This window comes from Dermacentor silvarum, chromosome 3 (genome assembly GCF_013339745.2).
Source record: "Dermacentor silvarum isolate Dsil-2018 chromosome 3, BIME_Dsil_1.4, whole genome shotgun sequence".
Lineage (NCBI taxonomy): Eukaryota > Metazoa > Arthropoda > Arachnida > Ixodida > Ixodidae > Dermacentor > Dermacentor silvarum.
In genome coordinates this window covers 4,919,583-4,920,514 of record NC_051156.1, presented here as the reverse complement: position 1 = coordinate 4,920,514, position 932 = coordinate 4,919,583, and the positions used below count along the sequence as shown (strand labels likewise).

General features: G+C 43.1%; 1 non-coding gene across 1 annotated transcript; it reads left to right on the top strand.

Moving 5' to 3' along the window:
• Positions 1-251: 251 nt before the first annotated feature.
• On the top strand, positions 252-324 carry Trnak-cuu (transfer RNA lysine (anticodon CUU)). Its single transcript has one exon. It is a non-coding gene; the product is annotated as a tRNA-Lys (tRNA).
• The last annotated feature ends 608 nt before the right edge of the window (positions 325-932 follow it).

Below are 932 nucleotides of genomic sequence, written 5' to 3'. Positions count from 1 at the left end.
GGACGGCTGCACACAATGCAGATATTGATGTGCGACCCGTTCCCGAACATTTTTGCGAATCTGTGTCCCATTTTGTCGAAGTGCAGAAGGTGCAGGCGTTCGTACCAGAGTGGGTTCCAAGATTGGAACTTGCCGAAATACTGATGACATGTAGTCAGCAAACAGGTGACGGTTCACCGATGTAAGATCCTGTTAGTCTGTTCTTCTGCGCTCGTAAGATCTGTGACATGCGACATGCGAAGAAAAAGAAAGCCCGGCTAGCTCAGTCGGTAGAGCATGAGACTCTTAATCTCAGGGTCGTGGGTTCGAGCCCCACGTTGGGCGCTTTTTTTTCCTGATTTTTAAAGTTTTGAGTTTGGCGTATTTTTCTATTTTACTTTTTTTACTACTAGTAATCCACGCGTAGTAATTGTTCGAAAACAATTTCCCTATTCCCCCAATATTTCTTATTCATATGTCTTATTTATATATTCGATCCAGAATAAGGCTATGGCAGCGCCGCCACAATTTCAACGTTTTTTGCTTCACCCTCGGCGCTTGCCAAGGCGTCCCCTGGACCCACTCCCCCATTCTAGTACACTCTAGCGTTACCATCGACAGTCATCGTGAGATGAGTTCTGCAGGAATGTTGTTCGACATTCAGCTAATGTCACTCGTTGTACTATGCAGCTGATGTATATTTATTCACTGAGAGATTCATCCTATATATCATCTTTCCAGAGTAGTAACAAAACCGTTCATCGCCATGTTTATCATTCTTTCTGGAACTATGCCTATTTTGCATTGAATTACATACATATTTGAGGAATGCGCATGATTTGAATCTCACGCAACGTTTGTTTACACACTAAATAGTTCACAAGCTATGTGCAGTAATTCAAACACCAAATTAGGCGGACGCACGTTCCGAAACGTCAACACAGAAATTCCAC